Consider the following 22,833-nt stretch of genomic DNA (forward strand, 5'->3'; position numbering starts at 1 on the left):
TTGTAATATATGACTGCGGGCTCTGGAGATTCCATCGCAAATCAACCCTCTTTATTCCAGGGGTTCAGGAGACAACTACAAAGGCCCACTTCAGAATCAAAAGTGGCCAACTCTTTACAACTTCATCCTCAGAGTTGAAACCAAATTTCTAATTTTACAATAGATCTTATTTATTGAACAGTCTCATGTTTTGTTTTGTTTTGAAGAGGGGACATTTATTTTTTCCCTTCTATTAATGATGATGTTTACATGCTAAAATTGTTAAGCCCAAATAGAAAATTGGAAAAGCACCATTATCACACCTTGAAGACTGATTTGTCTTCAGACCCATAGAAAATTATCTTCCAAGGACTTTTATATTTTCAAAATTCATACCTTTATAGGACATAGTCTCAAAACTAAAGATACTCACAATAAAAATAAAAGCAATTACCCCTGGGGATGCCTGGGTGGCTCAGTGGTTGAGCATCTGCTTTGGCTCAGGGTGTGATCCTGGGGTCCTGGGATCAAGTCCTGCATCAGGCTCCCCACAGGAAGCCTACTTCTCCCTCTGCCTATGTCTCGGCCTCTCTCTGTGTCTCTTAGGAATAAATAAATAAAATCTTAAAAAAAAAAAAAGCAGTTACCCCTGCTATGAGTATCATGTGAAGTTATGCACGTTGAAATAACTTTTAAGAATTCCAAGTTGTGGGGATCCCTGGGTGGCGCAGTGGTTTGGCGCCTGCCTTTGGCCCAGGGCGCGATCCTGGAGACCTGGGATCGAATCCCACATCAGGCTCCCGGTGCATGGAGCCTGCTTCTCCCTCTGCCTGTGTCTCTGCCTCTCTCTCTCTCTCTGTGACTATCATAAAAAAAAAAAAAAAAAAAGAATTCCAAGTTGTTTTCAAAACCAGAATTGTTTATCAGGTAATCTACAAACCGATGATTTTGACTCTTAGTTCTTTCCTTTTAATACTGGCCTCACCTTCCTGCTCCTGTTCTTCCTTTCAAAACGTAATATTTGCATAAACATTCAACTGTTCACACAAGAAAACTCTTAAAATTAATTTTGGCCTTTATTTGGAATAAATTTTCTCTGCATTTTTCTTAGCAAGACTAGGTTTCCCTAAAACTGCACTTCACCTCAAATTGCTCCTGACCTTCTGTGGAGATGAGTTATGTCCATGCAGCAGTTCTGACTCTTTCCTCCTCAGGTTGCCATTCTGTTGTCCAGCATCTTTTAATGGAAAAATTGCCTCTGGAATATTCCTGTGCAATAGCTCTAGGAAGTCAGATAAACAAAATTCCTGTACTTTAAGAAAAAAGTAATTTGGGGGAGCTGAAATGTGTCTTTTTAAAAGACGATTAGAGGTTGACATATGATGTGCAGGGTCCCCCTCACCAAAGTAGCCATGAGGAACTGAGGTCCAGGACAATTATTAGACTCACAGATATTGACAGATGGAAGAAATAGAAGAGACGTCTTTCAGGCAGCTAAGATACTGTGTATCCCCACTTTTTTGTTTCTCAGAAGGAAATAATTCAATGAGGCAGTCTCCGGGATGTTCCTTTCCAACTAGCCAGGACGGATGAGTTCTCTAGCCAGCTATTCATTTCCTCCACTGAATGCACAGCTTTTGAGGAGCACTTAAGGACCCTTTTCTTCTGCCTGCATCTTCCAGCACGTGGTTCGACCAGCGGGGGCCATTTTATGGCAAGGACATCCATCCAGAGCAAGCAGAGTTTTGGTGTGGCACAAGGACTCGTGGGGGCCAGCAGAGAACCTCAAGGAACTAGACAACTCGCTCTTCCAACAGATTTGGAACATTGGCCCCAAAGACAAAAGAAGGTTCTTCTGATGGGAAAGACTTGCATTTCTAGTGATACTGATTTATCCTCTTAAACCAGTCTTTAATCAGAAAAAAAGAAAAAAAAGTATGGTGTTTTTAAATAGTCTAAACATTCGCCTGTCTTGGACATCTTAATATCAGGCAATCAAAGGTCATTTTAATGTAATTATTAAAGTTTATTTCCTCATCTGAACAAAAACATGAATTTGTTATTAGACCCAGACCAACATTGATTTAAACTGTCTCATTTCCATCCTAGATATCATTTATTTTGGAAAGAGCAAACATGTGGTTACTTAAAAATAATATACCAACCAAATGTTAAGAGTGACTGGGTTTTTACATATATATTTTTTTTACCCTTTGTGTTTATTTATCACATGTGAATAATAAAAACTAATACTATAGTACTTCCTAGGTGTCAGGACCACTGTCCTCCTTTTCCAAAGAGAGATTATTACTAACATAAACAATGTTCTGAGTCCACGGTTGTTTTCCAGCCCTTAGAAGTGCTGGCCACACCTCAGGTTTTCTGATGGCCTGTTCATTTGCAGAGTTCGAAGTGACTTATCTTTTAAAACACAGTTAATACAGCTCTTCCACTTCCTTTTCCCTCCCTCACCTTCTACATGTGTGCCCTGAACTCCACACGATTTATAGCATCTTATTTGAGACTCCTTGAGTTATGGTTGGCAACTTTAATTTCGGTAAAATCAAGTCTTGATCTTTATCCTACTAATTTCCTATTCCAACACCAATAGAAGTAAAGGCAAGATTTAAAAAAAAAAAAAAAAAGGCGGGGGAAGAAAAGGATGATACAGGAAATGTCTTGAAATCACCTGGTTTGGGACGCCTGGGTGGCTCAGTGGTTGAGCATCTGCCTTCGGCTCAGGTCATGATCCCAGGGTCCTAGGATCGAGTCCCACATCAGGCTCCCTGTATGGAGCCTGCTTCTCCCTCTGCCTATGTCTCTGCCTCTCTGTGTGTCCCTCATGAATAAATACATAAAATCTTTAAAGAAAATCACCTGGTTTAAAGCTTCATAATCACATACAAGTGGGAAAAGTATACTGAATAACTCAACTGAAAAAATACATGGTTGGTGACATATTTTACTTTTGCCTTGTGTTTCCTCTGCTCCCCCAAGTTGGCTTTACTAGTTTTTCCTCTCTTTTCCCTGAACACTGAAACCACAATTGTTTTTAGTTACTTTGCTGGGCCAAGGAAAATGTGTACATTAGAACAAACAAATCTCCTTCTAGGTCTTACATATCAGTTTTTCCCAAAAGTTTTCGCTGACAAGGTTTTCCCACAGGTATCCGCTCCTTTCCTTGAATCCTCTTGGCATTCACATATACAGACAGTACCTCAACGCCAAGCCCTCGTTTATTATCTTGGCTTCGAACGAACTGTTCTCTATTCATGCAATTTACATCTACATCTACATCTTAGCTAGAGAACCAGGTTCCAAGGAAAAGAACTATTATTTTTCTTTGCAGATTCTGCAGTCTTGTTTTGTAGGTCAGACAAATTTGTTGAGATGAATTCGAGAGAATGTTATATATAAATGGCATATTTCCCTGAAGTCTAATTGCTGAGTGTAAGAGCAATGAACAACTGGGAAACTAGGCCAAGTAGACAAAGTATCACAGCAAAGATAGGAGTAAAGTTTGTCTGGCCTGGGCCACAGTCTGGCACCTAGGAAGGTAATCCTAGCTTGGGACTGGAGCCCAGACAGACTGTCTAGAATTTTTGAAGATGCAGAACTCACAAAAGTAAGATTGGGCTTTCTCTAAGCAAAAGAAAGGACATTTTCTGTTCCATTTGTGGGCAAGAGTTCAGAAGAAATGTCTGCGCTGAGAATGGCAAGCAAACCAATTGGACACCAGAGGTGAAGATACTCAAAGAAAAACATCTGTGTGGCTGCATGACTTGCCAGGAATCTCGGACTAGGCCATTACGGCAACACTGATCCCAGGATCTCATTTTTGTGGTTTCAACACCTGTTCATCCATCCTCTGCAGATTGCCTTTCTTTCCATAAGTGGGGATTTGGACCTTTTGTTCTCTTTGTCATTGGACGGTCATAGGAAGTCACTGCTTACAGAGGATCAGATTCTGCTGGTGAGAGCACCCTGTGGACTGTCCTGAGCATAGGACGATACCACTGCAGTGACGGCTCCTCGGCTCCTCTGCCTTACTGAGTAACACCAACAGTGTTGGTATTATTGCAGCCCGAATCTTTTTCTTTATATTAGCAAGCTGTTTTTATGTCTTCAGAAGTCATTTCTGCCTTTCATTAAGAATGATTCAGTAAGTCGACATTTACATAGGATCTTTCCAACAAGCAGCTAAAAGTCAATACTGAAGAAAGGGCTCTCTTTCTCTCTTTTTTAAGTAATAGACTTTATTTTTAGAACAGTATTAAGTTTCTGGAAAAATTGAACGGAAGTACAGAACGTTCCCATATATCGTCTCTTCCTTTCCAATTCCCTTATTCCTTTTCCTCTGTCGTTTCCCTACTATTGGCATCCTGTATTGGTGTTAGTACATTTCTTACAACCTATGAGCCAATACTGGTTGACTGTTATTAGCTAAAGTCCCTAGTTTACATTAGGGTTCACTCTTTGTGTTGCACATTCTATGGGCTTTGAGAAATGCACAATGAAACATATCCACAATTATGGTATGAAAACAGAGTAGTTCCACTGCCCTGGAAACACCTGTGCTGCACCTGTTCATCACTTCTTCTCGCCCCTCTACCCCCTGGCATACACTGATACTTTTAGTGTCTCCATATTTTTGCCTTTTCCAAAATCTCATGTAGTTGGAACCATACAGATTGCCTGATAGTTGGAATCATTCAAATTGATTTATTTTACTTAGTAATAAGCATTTAAGGTGCCTCTGTATCTTTTGGTAGCTGGGTGGCTCATTTCTTTTTATCACTGAATAATATCCTATCATATGGAAGTACCACAGTTTCTCCATTCACCTCCTGAAGGACATCTTGGCTGCTTCTAAGCGTTAGCAGTTATGACTAAAGCTGCTCTAAGCATCCATGTACAGCTTTGTCTCATTTTGAAGCTGAGTGACAAGAGCAAGCCTTCCAGAAGTCTATATCCTCACACTTTTCCTACCTGGCTTATCGACTGACTGGTCCCTCACGACTTACTGATTCCTCACAATTGCTCTTGGTCCTCCCCCAAGCTTACTATGGCAGAAGTTAAGGTCATAGTTCTACCCAAATTGCCTAAGGTCTGATCCCAGACCAGGGTGAGATGAGCTCTAAGATATCACCATCATGGAGAAAAGGCAGTCTAGGCCGACCTGGGGGAGCCCATGACCACCAGGGCTTCTGGCCCATGAAACTTAGATTTCTGTCCTAGAAAGTGTCCTAGAAGTCACTTGGAGGTGTTATGCCAAGCCACAGACAGAAAGCTTTCATCTTCTGTAGCCAATCCCCAGCTAGCTAGAGACTATCTGATACCCTATTCTTATCACCTTTCCAGCCTCAGGGAAATAGTCAAGTTCTCTGGTTCACTTAAAAAGGGATGTTCTTGGGCCACCTGGCTGGCTCAGTCGGTTCTTGATTTCTGCTTAGGTCATGATCTCAGGATCATGGGATCAAGTCCATGTGGGGCTCCGCACTCAGCATGGAGTGCTCCCTTCTGCTGCTCTCCACTCCCACCTCTCTAAAAAAAAGGAATAAATCTTATAAAAAGGGGGACATTCTTATTAAAGAACTCTCCACTTTAGATGTCTTCCGTTGGGTTCTTCTGTGTGTTATTTTGCTCTCCCCTGATTTCCACATATATTAAAATGTATTTGGGTTTTCTGTGGATGCAGAGCTTCCATTAGCAAAGTTGCAGCGGTGGTCTGTCTCCTCAGACTGCACACTCTGCTTTTCATACTAACCGGTAAAGGGCCCAAAATAGCCAAAGTGCCTTCCTTCCCTCATTGCATTTCAAAAAAGGAAATTTGCAGGTCAGCTGGAAGTAGGGTCTTTTTTTTTTTTTTTTTTTTTTTTTTAATGATAGTCACACAGAGAGAGTGAGAGGCAGAGACACAGGCCGAGGGAGAGGGAGAAGCAGGCTCCATGCACCGGGAGCCCAACGTGGGATTCGATCCCAGGTCTCCAGGATCGCGCCCCGGGCCAAAGGCAGGCGCCAAACCGCTGCGCCACCCAGGGATCCCTGAAGTAGGGTCTTCATATGAAGTTTCAAGATGCCTGAGCCCACCTCAGGGTACGGCTGTCTCGCTCTCCTGAGATGATAAGGGGCTTCCAGGCCACTAAAACCTCCTATCAGGTTAGCACCTCCGAGCTGCCTGAACATTTATCAGGAGCTCACTCATCATCTAGCTCACCTTGTGAACATTCCCCAAAGGCGATATCCAATTGTCATAGGTGTCATGGTGACTCCTTGGGGGTTCCCACTCCACATGCACCTTCAGAGATCTGATTCCGAAAGAGCTCCTCGTTGGAGAACATGAGCATCATGCTGGTTGTCAGCAAGTGGGCTTCTGATGCTCAGGCCCATGCAACCTCTCTCTCTTTTGTTTAACTGTGTGTGAAATGTGGCCCACAGTGCTTCACAGGAGATCACCCATAAAACGGCACGTTAGCACTTTAGCAGAGAGAGAACCGATACCTACCTGTCAAAGACTGGAAGGGAGGACAGTGGGAAGTGGGTCTGTGAGACAACAGTTAAGGCAGGAAAAAAGCAATAGCAGGAACTGGGGATCCAGTGTTGGCAGTCCTGAGGTAGAAGGGGGAAATGAAAAGGTGAAGAGACAGTGAGGTGAATTGAGGGGGAGGGTCTCATTGTGATGTATTTTGTGCACCAGGATCTCTGAGGATGCAGAAATAAAGAAGTAGTCTGCTCTCAAGACCTGATTGGCAATGAAAAACAGTTCTCTGTCTGTCATTCAAATAGCAGCAGTGGGTTGGAGTTGGGAGAAAGCTATTGATTATCCTACTGCCAGAGAGCTCTTGCATCAGCCCTGCCCTGCTTCATAAGCAAACTGAGCAAGGAAGTAGGCTCTAATATTTGCGCAGGACCCGCCATGTTTTCGGAGCCCCACTTCAAGGGGATTTACACGCATTACCTCAGTTTAGGCCTTTATCCCTATGTTAAATGGGAATCAATGAAAGCAAGAAAGGTTAAGTGACTTGCACAAGGATATACGACTCATAATTTTCGGTCTGCATCCAACTTCCAAAGCCTGTTCTCATGCTCTTGAGGAGGTTTGGATCCAGCTCCCCTAGTCCACTACTCTAGACCCACCTTCCACCAAGAAACGGTCACCTCCCAGGCAGAGGAGCTTGAAATTTTTCAATTAGAGATCTATTCCTTTTTCCAACACTTTATTCTTTGGTAACTGAGCGGAACGAACCCTGAAAAAGGCTATCCTTAATATATGTCTCACTGAAAACATATTTATGAGAACATTTCAAACAAGGAAATTTTTATTGTGTGCATGCGGAGTGGGGGGCAGTCAGAAAGGGGGCAAGGGGAGAGACTCATACCAAAGAGGGAGGCAGATGATAGAAGACATCCTTGCTCACTCCTCAGTGTCTGTGGGCACAGTGCTACCTGGGACCAGCCCTCCTTGCTTCTCCCTGTCCAGGGAACAGGAGGGGAACTGACTCCTTCTCCCCCACCCCCCAGAGAATCAGCCAGTGGGAGGAGGCCAAGGCAGGAGAGGAGGCTGCTGTTAGCAGAGGTGGGGGGAGCTGCGGTGAGGTGGAGACAAAGGGGGATGTAACTTTTTAAATAAAAACTGATATGTGATGAATAGAATGGCTAATCCCGAGGAGCCCTGAGAAGGCTGGACCGCCAAGCAAGGGCCTCTCTTTTTTTCACTTTCCTTTTTCTTTTCTTTTTAATTTTCTTTTATTTAATTTCGCTGCAGCACGTATAATCAATTACAGCCTGAATTGGGATAAAGGGAGGGGAAGCACTTTAATTCATAAATCAATTTTATACGGTCATCAGTCAGGTTGTGAATGCAAATACCTCTGTCGGTTTAGGTTATTCAGAATTAATTGACTCCCACCGGGCTGGGCTGCAGATGGAGAGGGGCTTTCTCACAAAGTCTCCTTGGACCCAGCATGGGGGCCGAAAGCTCCCTCCCTTCCCCCTCAGGCCCTCAGCCACCCCCTCCGCTCCTTTACCCTCTGGGCCCCAAACACGGAGATGGTGGGGGTGGGCGTCCGGCTAAGAAGCTGGGTGGATAAGAGCCCAGAAAGATTTGTTTGAAGAAGGAAGGGGATACAGGGAAAGATGAAAGCCCCCAAACAAACCCTCTTCAGCCCAGGCCCTGCAGAGACACCTTTATGTGATTAGAAATGCTTAGCTTTCAAGGGTCTGCTTTTAAGTTCTCTTGAGCTTCTTCAATAAGAAAGAAAAAAGAAAACAAACAGAAAAGCCAGAGCCCCTGGGCTGAAGCTGAAGGGATATCATTCAGAAAGCACCGGGTGGCAGAGGTTTGTGCGGCTGCCAGATTGGCGCTGGCTGCGGAGAGCAGCCCAGGATGGAGGCCCAGTGCATGCCTGCGGCAAGTCCCCTCCCAGGGCCTTAGGCTGGGGGGGGGGGCCCGGGATGGCCCTGCCCCATCCATATACAGGACAGCGACAATGAATCATGGTGCCAGAAGGACCTACAGAAGCTTCCTAACTGGGCAACACCTGTTCCCTAAGTTGGGGTCTCCTATCACAGGAGTTCTTCTGATTCGGAAAAGACACCCACCCAGCCACCCATACATTCAGCATATCATCGTGTCTTCTGCTTTTATGCTTTTTACCCTCAGCTGCATATACCCCTAACTATGTTGCTCCGAATCAGACTTCGTGGTTTTCAACACGGGCCCCCGTAGTAGAATCACCCAGGGACTTTTTTTGTTTTGCCTTTTGTTTGTTAATGCCAACTATCCAGGTCCACTTCTAAAATTCCTGCTTTCTTGGGTTTTGAGTAGAGCCTGGGGAATTGGTGTTTTGTAATAGAGCTGCAAGTAGGTCCAATGCGAAGATAGCATTGGAACCACTGAGTGTTTGAGAACCTCCCCCATCCTCATCCGCCTCCCCCGCCCCCCAAAACCTGGCAGTGTTTCTCAAAGTCTGGTGCATTAGAATGGCATAGGCAGGAAAAAAGATGGATAAGAAAAAAAAGAACAAAATAGAATATGAGATTATGTATGTTGCAGATTCCCTGGTCTCCTCTACACATACCTTACAAAGAATCACTGGAAAAATTTATAACTTAAACTCTCAGTAAGTGTGGAACCTGGGCTGAAGCAAAACACAGAGATATCTGAGCGGTCTTTGTTTAAAATCAAATCCTAGCCTGCCTGGTATGCATCATATTTTGCCTTGACTTAAGAGTCACCTGTTTGTGGATTTACCCAGAGAGATCTAAGCTACCAAAACTGGAATCTAGAAGCAAAAGGAAGCATTTGATGGGATGATCTTAAAGCTTGCATGTTCCAAAACATGGATTCTTAATTCGTATTGAGCCTCTACGAGATCAGCAGCAAAATTCTTATGTATTTTTAACGGGAACTCAAATAACCAGCCCCTGCTCTTTAATACAGTTGTTTATATGTAAATGAGCCATATTTATTTATTTATTTCAAAAGGCTAAGAGGAATTCTTGGAAATGCTCCCTTAGTCATTCATTTGTACTACCATGTTATTGAAGGCAATAAAACTGCCTTTCTTTAAAAATTTCAGTACTTTGGCCTTCTTTTCCAAGTCAGACTTCCTCTCCAAAAAGTCTGAAGGTCTTTAATGGAGATTAAATGTGTGCTTTCCCCTGCTGTACTTAGCCAGCAGCAAAGAGAAATTTGGGGAGGGGGGAGGTTCAGAATGAAAGGGCACCTTGTTTGCAAAGCCCCGTGTTTCTGAGGTAGAAGACATCCACTTGGAAAAAAATATCCTTACACCATGAGAGCAGTATGGCAGGGTGATTAAGTACACAGGCGTCAGTCTATACAGCCTGGCTAGGAAACTCCACTTCACCACTTCTATTGGGCAAGATGTGTAACCTCTCTGTGCTTCAGTTTCTTCCTCTTTAAAATGGGAGTATTGACAGTAGTTGGTTCCCTCCTGGGTTGTTGTGAGCCTTGAAACAGCTAAGCAGAGAGCACGCTCGTTGTGGGAGCTGACTGTGTCTGGCAGAAACCAGGGCTCAGTGGTTCCTGAGGAGCAGATCAATGGGTCTTGGGGGGCTGATGGGGTCCCCCGCAGTGACATCAACATCTCCTAGGCACTTGTTAGAAATGCAAAATCTCAGGCCCCGCCCAAGACCCACTGAACAACTGAGAAACCCTGAGAGTAGGATTCAGCACCCTGTGTTTTCACAAGGCTTCCGGATGATTCTGAACCATGCTCAAGTTGGGGAACCACAGGGTAGGTAGGCAGGCTGGAAGCTGGAGGCTTTGCAAACAGCTTTTTAGGGTCTTTCCTTTGTGGTAAAGAAAGAAGCAGGACTTACTTCTCTATAGGGGAAACTGAGACAAAGATGTTTCACACTGTTGTGAGTTTGAGATTAGGAGGAAAGGCAATTTAGAGGGACCAGAGTGTCCAACCAAACAGTGGGAATGTCACCGGTTGCCTGAAGGCCTCGTGTGCAACAGCACTGTGTGCAAAGCCCTGCCACTGATGCAGTTCAGAGCTCACAACCTCAGGCTGCCTCCTCTCCTCCACACCTCGGCCTCTCCCCAGACCCCAGGGCCCAGTGCCTCCAGCCCTCTCTCTCTCTGGGACGTCAGCAGACTGTACTGCTCCACTCTGTCGCCAGATGAGAGCAGCAGAGAAGTCTAAAGTTCTAGGCTTGTACAAAGAGGGAAGCTTTGCCAGGAAGAGGGTCACAGAAGAGCAGTCTCAGCCTCTTCGAGATGCCGAAAAAATATCTTCTCCCTATGGCTTTCCTTCTCCCGAAATAAGGTTCCCAAAGAGCCAGAAGGCTGCGAGGGGGGACAGTGGTTTGGAGTGGTGAGAACAAAGGAATTTGGAAGTCATCTGTAGAAAAGCAATATTTTTTGAGCCTTAAAAATGAAAGAAGAGAAGAAGTCTGGAGACTTCAGAGACCAGCAACACTCTCTGACCTACCACCGGGCTGCAGAAGGAAAAGGAGGTACAAGGACAACTCGAGAAAGTGGCTGAAATGCTCCCTTAAAGTTTTTTCCTTCCCTTCCCACAAACAATAATCGAGCAAATCCTGAGTGCCAGGTGTTCTGCTACTCAGAGAAATGCATAAGACGAAATCCTTGCCCTCGGGGAGCCTTGAAATATATAAAGAAGAAAATAGAAAAATGTCGCACATTCCTCCCAAAGCAACAGCTAAAGAAAGGAAAAGAACAAAACGACTCCCAGTTTCCTTGAACACTTGACTCAAATTTGAGATGGGGGTTCAGCGAACAGTGGTAATACAAATTATCCACTCCCAACCCCTCTCCTTTACACGCACACACGAGTGCATGCACACACACATACTTTGGCAGCAGTCATGTCCTTGACCAGCTGGCCAGCGAAGGACAGACCCCGTTGCTGCTGGCCCTGCCCCTGTACTCCAGTCTTGATCAGAAAAGCATTAGAAGTAAATTAAAGAAACAAATCTTAGACTTTCTGGTACATAAGCCAACTCCAGCCTACCCTCCTTTCAGTGAGGTAGGGATATAGGAATCTGACAAACACGGTTTCATTTCCTGTGGATGCACAAGGGTTTAGAAACTAAGAGGGAAGGAGGATTTGGACAAGTACATTTGGGTTTTATCACACAGCCCTTTTGTGGTGTTTATCAAGCCCCTGGGGCCCTGGGTTTCACCTTCTGTCTGAGCTCAGCCCTCCAGGCGCCCCCTTGGGACTGCCTCTTCCTTGGGGCAGAGAAGGCAAAGGCAGCCTTGTGCTGGACCACCAGGTCACATGGCTCCCAACACCTCGGTCCCCGTGGTCACTTTCCCAGGTCACTGTCCAACTTTCACACTTTCTCTAAATGTGAACAGGTCAGTTATTAGGCGAGGACAGCCCGGGAACCCCTAAAAGGGGCCGCTTTGTTACTCTTCCTAAATCGGCCCCCAGGTGCTCCCAATGTGCTCATTTGCCCCCTGAAGGAAGAAATGAGCTTTGAGTCCCTCTGCTGGTATTTATTTCCCAGCTCAGTTCCAAACAGCCAAATGAGTTTTTCAGAAAGACCACAGCTGGCTTGTCAAGGCCCAGGTAACAATATTAAAAATAACCAAGAGAGGAAAAATCCCACCCAGAACCCCTTGGGTGTTGTTTTCACAAAGTTGTTTTCTGGGCGTCCTTACATACTCAGGGTTATTCTTGTTTCCTTTCTCTTATCCTTCGTGGCTTTTCCTCTGCCTCTTCTTTTTTATCTATATTGCTCCCCAAGGCATAGGCTATGTGTCTATGATCCTGAACAAAGTTGATTCCAAACTTTTTTTTTTTTTTTTTTTTTTTAAAGAACATTCTTTAGACAAAACACACCCCTGGCTGCAGCTGGAAGCTGCTGGGATTTTTCTGTGCCTTGTTTTAATGCATGGCCCCTTTCATGAAACCCGGGAGAGTTCATGGAGGTGGGGAGTGGAGGAAGAAGAGGAGGAGGGGGGAAGAGAGGCGTGAACCTTTACACTCAAAGTGGGACTTCAGAAGAATTTACAGCCGTCTTTTCTGGAGACCGTTAAGATTTTATTACCCTAGTACCAGCAGTTACAATGCTCCATGGAGCTCAGAGCTAAGCCCATGCCAAGGATCCTCCAGCTTGCTGAGGCTGGAGAGAGGCCAACTCTACTGCAAAGTTCACTTCGGAAAGAGAGAGGGAGCCAGCTCAAGTGGGAGGTGGGTAGGAGGAGAGAGAGGAGCCCAGAAAGTAAGTAAGGCATTATAAATCACAGCCTAGGCTCTGCACTCAAACAGAGCTGGTTTGGGGTGACCCTCCACCACTGACTAGCTAATGATATCAAACAAGTGATTCAACCACTGTAAAGCTGGGGTTTCCCGTCCGTAAACCGGGGATCATACTGGTACCTACCTTGTGGGATTGTTGTGAGGATGAAATAAGACAAAGCCTGTAAAGAGTTGAGTACAGTGTCTAGTTCACTGTAAGAGCATAAGGGCTATTATTTTATGTTCATATAATTATAAGTGATGGCATGGCAGGAGGGGAGAGACCACTAAGCCGAGTTCTTTAAGGGTCTGTTCTTTAAGTGTCAGTGCATAGGGAGAGGATACACAACACCTCCTTTCTTAGCTCTAAACAGTCCCTTCTGTTGTGGCAACGCTCCCACCCAAGCCCACTAGGCAACTGGGGTGTGCAGGGAAAGACTAGGAAAGAAGAAAAGAAGTGAAGGAAAAAAGGTGATAAAAGCAACGGAGGTTTCTGGGGGGACATAACTGAGAAAAGGCATGCAAAAGGAAACTAAATGAAAAAAAAGAAAATGGAACTTGCTAAAGATGGAAAGAAGTTTTGCAGCTGGACATGGACTGAGCAGGAAATGTGGACGAGCGGTGTGGGAGTCTGGAAATGCGCAGAGCTGGTTTGCTGACCGACCCACCTTCCTCTGGAGGGGGTGATGACTCCTAAAAATGGTGAGCCTGTGAGTCTTTAAAGGAACCTGAGCAGCAGGGTAGATGTTCCTGCAGAGCATGTCACCCCCTCTGCATACTTGCTGTCAATCACCCACAGCCCAGGGGATGACCCGCCCCTACCTGCCACAGTCCCACGCCTGTGCACTTTACTGTAACCCTGAAGGCTTTGCTCCCCAAGGTGAGGTTGGACGCTTGATGCTGTGGTGCCTCTGTGACTAAGTGTAGGCTTAAATGATTCCGTGCCCAGGTTTGGTAAGTGCCCAACAAATGTTTGAGTGAAGATGCTGCATACCTGAGGCAGGCCTACACACAAGCAAGCCTGCAAGATGCTAATGGCTACAGGGTTTTTTTCTGGGGCGGGAGGAATGAAATGTTCTGGAATTAGATAGTGGTGATAGGTGTACAAACTTGTGCACTTTAAGATGGTGAATTTTATCGTATCTCAATAAAATAAATAAAGAGCATACACTATAGCCTTGGAGAAGCAGTCATGATTAGCGTTTTTCTTCCTGTGTACTCTTAACAGTGGGTCCTCTTCCCATCTCTTTGCTCCTTCTCAGAACATAAGGACAAAATGATTACCTTAAAAAGTCTTTATCAGGTCTTTCTTAGATTTTCAAGTTCTCTTGAAATCTAAGTGAGACCAAGAATGGCTAGATCTCATGGGTGCCAGGGTGGCTCAGTCAGGTAAGTGTTTGCCTTTGGCTCAGATCATGATCTGAGATCCTGGGATCTCAGCCCCACATTAGGCTCCTTGCTCGCTGGAGAGTCTATTTCCCCTCTGCCCAGCCCCCTGCTTGTGCATGCTGGCTCTCTCACTCAAATAAGTAAATAAAATCTTTAAAAAAAAGAATGGTTAAATCTCAGAAATGAGTGACTAAGTAAGAGGGACTCAGATTCCTCTTCAGCATTTCTCTAGGAGCTGTGAAAAGCTTGAATAGTCCTAAAGACAAAGATTCACTTCCTTGGTGAACCTCTTTACATGGTCCCAACCACCTGATGCTCAAAGATTGATGAAATTCTGGGAAATTGTTGGCAGTATTACCTAATTTAAATTTATGTTAGCTTTGAAGTGCTTTCACCTTCTTTTTCCTGACAGTCAAAGCATTCAAATAAGCAGGGATAATTTTCCAGATGGAACAAAGGAGAAAGACAAAATCCAGCAATAGATTCTCCTGCTCTTTTAACTTCCCCGTCCACTCAGAACTGCTTCCCCACACATACCTGGACACACATAGAAAACCTCCTTGCATTGGAAAGTGTTGTTTTATATGGACACTTCAGTCTTGTGAAATTGTGTGGTTAATTTATACAGGGCACTATTCTCAAAGGTTGCTTTGAGTAGTTTGTTTAGTATTGGTGAAGGAAACTGCTAAATCTTAAGCTACAATTCATCTAATGCATCAGTAAACAGACCACTTAGACAAATAGGATTTCAGGTTTGGGGGCTGGTGTCTGCTCTCTTCCTAAAAAATCAAGAGAGAATGAGTCCATCCATGTCTGCATCCTCCTCTAAGGATTGGGCCTAATGCAGGGTCTCCAAGAGAAATTGGGAAAGCAGGTTATATTCTGTTCCAAGTTCCCTCTCCAGCATCCTATCCTGAGCAGAATAAAAATGTGAAAAAGTAAAATGCTACTTATTCAAAACTAATCTTTAACTAAACAACCAAACCTTAAAATCTTCATTCACTCAGAGACTTGATTTGAACCAAGAGGCAGAAAGTTTACTGCCCTTTGGAGCTTGGTTTGTTGGTTTGTTTATTCATTAAGGGGGACACAGAGAGGGGAGGCAGAAACAAAGGAGAGGGAGAAGCAGGCTCCTTGTGGGAGTCCAGTGTGGGACTCGATCCCAGGACCCTGGCATCAGGCCCTGAGCCAAGGGCAGATGCTCAACCACTGAGCCAACCAGGTGGCCCTGCCTTTTGGCCTTTCTGAAAAGCCTACCCAGTCATTCTATGCTACTTTTTCACACTGAGAATCTTGCTTACCAAACCTACAAAGTGAAATTTAATCTATACCTCGGGTTCCCAGTTTTGTCACCACTAAGTCACTCATTCCTAAATTTTTGCAATGGTGCCATCATCAGCCGGCCAGAGCCCCATCAGTGCTAACAACTGAGGTGCTTGGCACATGATCAGTTGGCGAGTTTGTTGGAAGTTAAATGTATGATTCCTTTTAGGCATTTATAGTTATTAGAGAAAAGCTTTTAGAGCCACATTTTTACCTTTGAGGATCCCCATCTCCTACAATTTGGGAGCTGCTGGCCAGATGATGTGTGAGACCCTTCCTAACTTCAAAATACTCCAAGTCTAGAAAATCTAAGGGTGAATGAATAAGTCATGAATTGCTGGATTTGGCCCTCATTTCAGTCCATCCTGAAGATTCTCCCTGAAAAGCAGAGTTGCCATTGGTTGGACTATCCACTCAGAACTAGTTATTGCTGGCCTCATAGCTAGGGGAAATACGGCAAAAATGAAGACACGTGATTATTTGGATTTAAATCCTGGTTGTTAATTTCCTCCCAATGACTTTGGTCTAGAAATTTAAGGGAAATGGTTTTTCCTTTGTCCTTCCAACAAGACTTTGTGAATGTAGGAGATAGAAAGATTCTTATCCACTGTGCGCAAGATACTAAGTTGAAAAACTCTTGGATTCGGAGGGACTCTAGAGACTCCTTACACAGAGGGGAATGGCTAAAACTCAAGAGATAGGGGAAGGAAGGGGGAAAAAGACATCCGGAAACCCAGAGATTGTATAGCTTCTTTCCCGAGTCCCTGTCCCCTTGTGAGGGGGGCAGACATCTAGCCCCCACTCTCACCTCCTCTCTCTTATAACTCTGAATAGTATATTTGGGGTTTCCAGACACTGTGGGTGGCAACCCTTTATTATCCAACCTCCATTAGTGCAGAAAATCCCGAGCGGTGCTCTTTGCTGTAAGACAATGGCCCTTCACACTGGCCAGGACGATCACAGGTGCGGTCTCCAGTCTCAGCAAGCTTGCAGTGTGGCCCCTTGTCTGGTGTTCCTAAAACATTCACTTTGCCACTGCCTGATTTTTAAAGACCAAGATACATTTTTTTTTTTTTTTTTACCTCACATCTAGGAGCCTTTACTCATTTTTGGGAGGAGACATTTCCTTAGCATATTCATAAGTGATCTGATTCACTCACAGAATTTATTCTCCTCTCTGGAATCTCAGGGGGAAGGCATTTCCAAAAGCCACAATTTGTATCATTTTCAGTAAATCTCACTAGCCCTCACTCTTCCTTCCCAGAGCACCTTAAGTATTGTAGCTCCTTTCCTTAATGCTCCTTCCAGAAAGCGCTTTATGTTTCAGGGTGAACGTATGAACAGCTTTCTGGGAAGTTAATCCATTTCCTGGCAGCCCCCAGCAGAGACTTTGTGTATTATTTGCTTACTGGATTGATTTTGTACTGCTCCCCCAAGGAAATTGGGAAATCATCCAAAGAATTTCTGGAAATTAAGCATTGCTAAAACACTGTTTTTTTTTTTTTTTAATTCATTATCATTATTGCCCTTACCATCTCTATCACTATGCATTCATATCTTTTTGTCAGCAGGTGATCAAATGGACATCTAGTGTTACAAAAGCAAGATTGCTTGCTATTTTCCACGTTTATTGACAGGGTGCTGGAGCATGAATGTGAAGCAAACCCAAGTGTAAGGTCCTTGTATTTTAAGTAAATAAATGACACTCAGGACATTGAACCTTTCCCTTCAACTCCTATCCTGGGCAGCATCTTCAAATACAAAGATGAAGAGAGAGTAGAAATAACTCGTGAACCCTACTTTATGCTGTGGCCTATGCCTGTGTTATCTCAGTGATTCTCACCACAAACCCCTGAAGCTGGCACTAACGTACACCTTCACACTTGGGCCTCACAGGTGCTCAGTTAACCACTCTGTCGTCAGAGTGGTTTGGTCTGTGCAAAACTTCTTGTGTTCATTTGTTTAGTCCCTCCCTCCCCATAGCCACTCCCATTTCACTGCCACAGCCCATAGGCAACATGTTTAGTTATGTTTTTGTAGGTATTGTTGCAAAAGATACTCCTCTGTGCGCCTGTGTTTTTATTTACATAGATGGGTGCTAAGACAACATGTTTTCCATGTTTTAATCTCTGACATCTGGATGCACTTTGCAATCAATGGTATGTCAGGGCTGAATTGTCAGTTTTCACCTTCTTAGGCAAGACATAAAATAATGGTGCACAGTACAATAAATGATAGTTAGATTGGATGGAAATGTGATATATATTGCACCCTATTTTTTACCTCCCAGCCCCCACCCCCAGTCCCTGAGTATCAGTTTAAGACCATGCATGTTGCCATGTACTCATCTCATCTATTGCTTCTAGTTGCTACGTAGCACTCCAGGGGGGGCTTCCATCATACTTTATCTATGCACCCCTGAGGACACCAGCTTGGTTCCAACTCCTTGGCACCACAGACAGTACTGGAATAAGCTTCCTTGTATATATCCTCTATGGAATATTGGAAGTGTTTCACTTGGGAGCATATCTCTAGGAGTAATATTTCTGGATCGTAAGTTCGTAATATTGGGGCACCTGGGTGGCTCAGCGGTTGAGCATCTGCCTTTGGCTCAGATCCTGATCCTGGGGTCCTGGGATCGAGTCTCACATCAGACTCCTTGCAGGGAGCCCGCTTCTCCTTCTGCCTATATCTCTGCCTCTCTCTGTCTGTCTCTCATGAGTAAATAAATAAAATGTCTTTTTAAAAAGTTTGTAAATATCAATTTGACTAAGTAGAGCTAGATCTCTCTCCAGAATGGTTACCCTATCCATGTTTCTCCAGTGGTGTATGAGGGAGGGCCTTCTGTGCCCACATCTCTGCCAACACTTGGCATTACCCAGCTTCCTCATTTTACATATGAGAAAACAGAAGCTTGCATGGATGGAATCTCTTCCCTTTTATCAATAAGGCATAGATGTAGCTAGTGGTACCAGAGCCTGGACTACACCAAGATGCCATAAGTGAACCATGTGTTTCTTTTTTTTAAAAAAAGATTTTATTTATTTATTCATGAGAGATACACAGAGAGAGAGGCAGAGACACAGGCAGAGGGAGAAGCAGGCTCCATGCTGGGAGCCCGATGTGGGACTCGATTCCAGGACTCCAGGATCACGCCCTGGGCCGAAGGCAGATGCTCAACCGCTGAGCCACCCAGGCATCCCGAACCATGTGTTTCTTAATCTACATTTCTTCCATCATTTAGGAATGTCCCATAGCCTCCCTGGGCATCTGTGTTCTCATCCCTTAATATGAGTAATCTTTGATGATGCCCAGGGCTCTTTCCAAATCTCTTAATTCTCCCACCATGAATACTCTTCAGTGCCTCACTAGCAGTTGCCCCTGATGACATCTAAGTGCCAAGATATTGGAAGTGATGGGCTATTCTTTGTACCTTTTCATCTAAGTGACCAGAAAGCCTCCTGAATAATCAAGCACCCACACCTGATGTTGTCTTCTTTCATATGAACCTCCTCTCCCAATCTCCTCACACCCTCAACTGAGCTGATGCCCAGAAAGAAAACACAAGGTATTCAGTGTACTTTTGCAGGGCCTAAGAGTATGTTATGTTAAGTTCTGTTCCAGTCTTAAAAGTGCTATTTTCCCTGTCCTGGTGAGGGATGGATCACATCATCTCACTGAGGTGAAGTTCATACACAGAAATGACATCACCCCAACAGGGAGAAGTCAAAGGTCTCTCTTCAGTCACTTCTGGAATAAGGATAGAGAAGTGAGATATGAAGTGGGGGGTTGCTTTGAGAGCTTTTATGGCTAAATGCTCACTCCCCACTTATTTTTCTCTCCACTGGATGAGGTTCTGCAGACTCTCTGGCTTACAGCCACTGTCTGAAAGGGCCATTAGTGCATGTCCATCTATAACAGCCTCACAGGGATTCACTTCTGACAACTCCCTAAGGAAGACCGACCCTTCTTGGACCTCACAGATGACCATTTGGCAGTAGGTTTCCGCCAGCAATCTCCACCTTCATGCCTATCTTTTCCTTCCCATGTCCTACTCTTGTCAGGTTCCCAGATCTCAGAGACCTGGAGAGGCTGTATTTTCAGCTGAGTTTCAGCTCCCTCTTATCAAGAGATGAAGGACATCACTCACTATGGAGGGAAGTTCCGGGGACCAGACATCTCGGGTCCTAGGCTCAAGTCCTCAGAGCTGGTATCTCTTCTGTGTCTCCTTCCCTTTTGCCCATACAGCTCCATTTTGAACACTCCGTATACTCATCTATTCCAGTATTTTAAGGAGCAGGGTAGGAATTGTTACTGAGGGCAACTCAACCTGGCATTCATGTAGGGGCTATCTCATGTAATCTGGACATCTTGTTCTTCTAAACAAAGGACACCCAGCTGGCTGTTTTGCTCTTGCCTTTTGTGTGAGCTGTTTCAATGGACCCCTTTGCCGGCAGCAGGATTCAATCTTCTCCCCTTGATAGTCAGCTTGGGAGATTTATTTTGCTTTGCTATGGCCCAAGTTTGCTCATTGGGAAGAGCTGCCTAGCCAGTTTGCCTCAGCTCTGCTGGGACTTGGATGGGAAATCTAATATCGGCCCACATGGAATATTGCTTTGGCTTAGCTGCAGGATTATGGTTCAGAGTTCCAACATGCTTGTCTTCACTTACTCTGCAGGGTCACTGCTGGGACACAAGGGGCCCCCGCACCACTCAGGCTGATAGGGGAATACTCTGGTCTGGGACTTATTACTTCTTCTTTAAACTTTAAGTAATAGCATGTTTAGCAGAACAAACAGTGCACAGGAAGTCCTATTGTTACTGATCACACCAATTGAGATGAATGAATATTCTAACCAGCCTCACAGCAGTTCATCCCAGGTTTGTTTTTTTTACCAACAACAAAAAAGTTTTAAGGAAAGAAACATTTTATGATTTTTAGAGCTCTTTTTTTTAGATGTGAAAAATTGCATATGAGGGATTGTGCACCTAATTAATGGAAAAAGCATACTAAGCCTTTGATACCAGAAAAATATAGATTCAAATCCCATCAGACTGATTTGGGGAGTTGCCTAACTGCTGTAAGGTTCAGTTTCCTCATCAGTAAAAATAAAAATTATTATGACTACCCTTCAGCATTATTTGGAAGATTAAATGAAATATTGCAGGCGTAGCACCTGGTTGGCATAGGATAAATAGAAAGGAAAGAAAGGGTAGCTGTTAATTTTAGGATATGTGACAGGGTGCAGGAATGACCTAGAAAAATGAAATGTGGGGAGAAATACGAAACTTGGATTTGGGGAGAAAGTGGAGCTATTGTGGAAAGCCTTACCCTGAGAATGAGAAAGAAGAGTCTGAAGGATGGACACCTGATAGTGGACTATGATTTTTTTTAAGGTTCCAGGGGAGGCTGGAGCCTCTAAAGCAGTTGTCTCAAGCTATAGCAAGAATCTGGCACACTGGAGCTAAAGGAGGCATAAGGTTCAGCCAGAAAAGTTGGGAACCAGTGTGGGGGAACTAATTGTAGGGTATTGGTATGTCTCAAGCATCAAGTGAGTTTTTCCACTAAGAACACCAGACTTTTACTCACCTATGTACATGTCTACCCCAAGATTTCATTGCACTTCGAGCCAGGTGACTAAATTCATGCTGCACCAAAGCCCCCAAGGAGAACTGAGAAGTAAATTATAACAGCTGTAAGGTTGTGCCTGCTTATCCAGAAGGCCAGGCACGGGACTAGGGCAGTTTACCTCTGTCACTTCCTTAAATTCTTACAACACCACGAGGGCAATATTATTTTCTAAAATGAGGAAACTGAGGTTCAGAGGGACTAAATGATTGCCCAAGATCACATAGCTAGTAGGTGGTAGAGCTGGAATTCACCTTTGAGTCTGAATGACTGCAAGAACCACTACAATATCTTATTTCCTGCCGGTAAACAAGAAATGGCAGTCACAGATTTTATATAAGAAATCCATAACCTTTCAGATGTTTTTATGGAAGGCTACAGCAGTGGAGCTTTTGTGAGAAGGACCTGGGTCCCCTTCACCACGGTCTCCCTGCTTAGCCATGTCCCAGCTTCATGCCAACACCCAGTAGGTGTGACAGGTATGCCGCCAGAAGCGCACAATCTGCTTGAGGATCCGTGAAAATGTTTTAACGTATTATAAAATCAAGAGAAGAAATGAACATAATGTAGACCAATGGAGTTAAAGTAGGGTAATTTGTCATAATTTCATATGGAGGAAGGGGCGTACATAGGCAAAAGTACCTAGGGCCCATGAAAATCACAATGTGGCCCTGCCTGCTTTCTTAAATAATCTAGAAAGCGTATGGAGCAACCCTTGCATAGCATCGCCCCTCTCTCATTCATTTGGAGAATTATATCATTCTAGAAATCCTTAAGTAGGAAACATATGCTTCTCTTGGCAGGCTGTTCTCTTTGGCCGACATAAAAGTTGATATAAATATGTCCAAATACTCAGATATACAAATGTGAACAGACACTTAAATCTCAAGATACACAAGTTATACCCAAGAATTGTGTACCCCAACTTGTCCATAGGCATAAATTCACAAGCACCAGGGTAGCCCTAGGAACTTCACTGTAAACATATTCAACAGTACACACACACACACACGCACACACACATGCACACATGCACACACACAGACTAATAAGACAAATAGACAAGCAGCCAAAAAGATCAAATTACCATCCCATGAACAGTTAAAAAGAGAAAAATCCCAGATTTGGAGCCAATCTGCGGTAGGTAAATAAAGGGGCAAGAGGGGGTGGGAAAAAGGATAAAGCTGTGCAAATTGAGTCAATGCGTTGATTATGTTTTTTTCAAGGTCCAAGACCAGAGTGCTTCTTAATGATGACTCTCAGAGTTTCCCCAATTAGACATCCCCTGCTCTTTGAGGGGTTCCAGATCTGTACAACCCAGCAATAACATCAGATTTGAGAGCTGAGTTGGGGGTGGAGAGAAGGGGAGCAGGTCAAAGCTTTGTGAGTGGCTCCATGATTAAATGCCAGTTCAGCTGCAAAGCCTTAGAAGAAGCTATCTCATTAATTGGACCCTTTCACCTCTGTCCTTTCCATTCTGCCCACAATTCTTCCTCCACAGAATGTACCCAGGCAGAACAGTTGAAAGAAAGGGATTATCTGCCCTGTTCTTCAAAGCCAAGTTATTTTTGGTTAATTGGGGGTGAAAATGTGAGGCAACCTCTGGGCAAAGATACCTTCTAGTCCTGGCTGTTTGGAATCAAATCCTAAATCCATACTGATAAGAAGAGGTGTACTCATAAGGGAGCCTCGGGCCTCAGTGTGGTTCCTGTAATATTCTTTAACAACAATGTTGGAAGATTCAGGTCCACTGATTCTTTCCACAAAGATATA

At 44.2% G+C, this 22,833-nt stretch overlaps 1 protein-coding gene across 2 annotated transcripts in view; it reads left to right on the forward strand.

Annotated features, from left to right (window-relative positions):
- Positions 1 to 2,101, forward strand: part of GTPBP8 (GTP binding protein 8 (putative)) — a 76,028-nt gene extending 73,927 nt beyond the window's left edge. Inside the window, exon 8 of one of the 2 annotated variants that reach the window (XR_005383325.1) lies at positions 1,662 to 2,101. The gene's annotated coding sequence lies outside the window, so the exon portion shown is untranslated. The remainder of the gene's footprint in view (positions 1 to 1,661) is intronic. The other variant, XR_005383326.1, reaches the window with a different exon arrangement.
- Positions 2,102 to 22,833: the final 20,732 nt, after the last annotated feature.

The sequence above is a fragment of the Canis lupus genome, chromosome 33 (genome assembly GCF_011100685.1).
Source record: "Canis lupus familiaris isolate Mischka breed German Shepherd chromosome 33, alternate assembly UU_Cfam_GSD_1.0, whole genome shotgun sequence".
Taxonomy (NCBI): Eukaryota; Metazoa; Chordata; class Mammalia; order Carnivora; family Canidae; genus Canis; species Canis lupus.